A 451-nucleotide genomic window follows, 5' to 3' on the forward strand; every position below is an offset into this window, starting at 1 on the left:
TGTGTGTTTATGTGTGTCTGTATTTCTGTCAGATTATCTTTGTCTATGCATCTGTGCGTTTTAAAGGATTGAATGCGAGGTGAAAATCAAGCGAATTTCAGATTTTCCCAAGACTGCAGCGATTCGGGAGATCCCCGCGAGTCGCTGTTCCTGCTAATTTGAATGCGTGTGATGCATTTCCGCCAGTCATTAGATTGCAGTGCATGTGGCAGTGGTTGCAATGATACGCATGCTAATCCCACTGGTAATAACGGCAGTAGCGGAGATGGTACACCGTCCTTTATTGCCCTGCGATGGATGATTGCAAATAAGGGCATTTCTTTTCGTGTGAGAATATGTGCGGCTCTGTATTACCGATTATTGATGGCGAATGCGATTATCATCATCATTTTCGGAACTCTAACAGTGACATCGAGAGTGACATCATTGCTACGCTAGACAAGGATAATTC

The 451-nt window shown here is 43.9% G+C and overlaps 1 protein-coding gene across 3 annotated transcripts in view; it reads left to right on the top strand.

The window, feature by feature from the left end:
* LOC119592560 (early endosome antigen 1-like) overlaps positions 1-451 on the top strand; it is a 107,753-nt gene that overhangs the window by 33,221 nt on the left and 74,081 nt on the right. The window lies entirely within an intron of this gene.

This window comes from Penaeus monodon, chromosome 30 (assembly GCF_015228065.2).
Source record: "Penaeus monodon isolate SGIC_2016 chromosome 30, NSTDA_Pmon_1, whole genome shotgun sequence".
In the NCBI taxonomy this organism is placed as follows: domain Eukaryota; kingdom Metazoa; phylum Arthropoda; class Malacostraca; order Decapoda; family Penaeidae; genus Penaeus; species Penaeus monodon.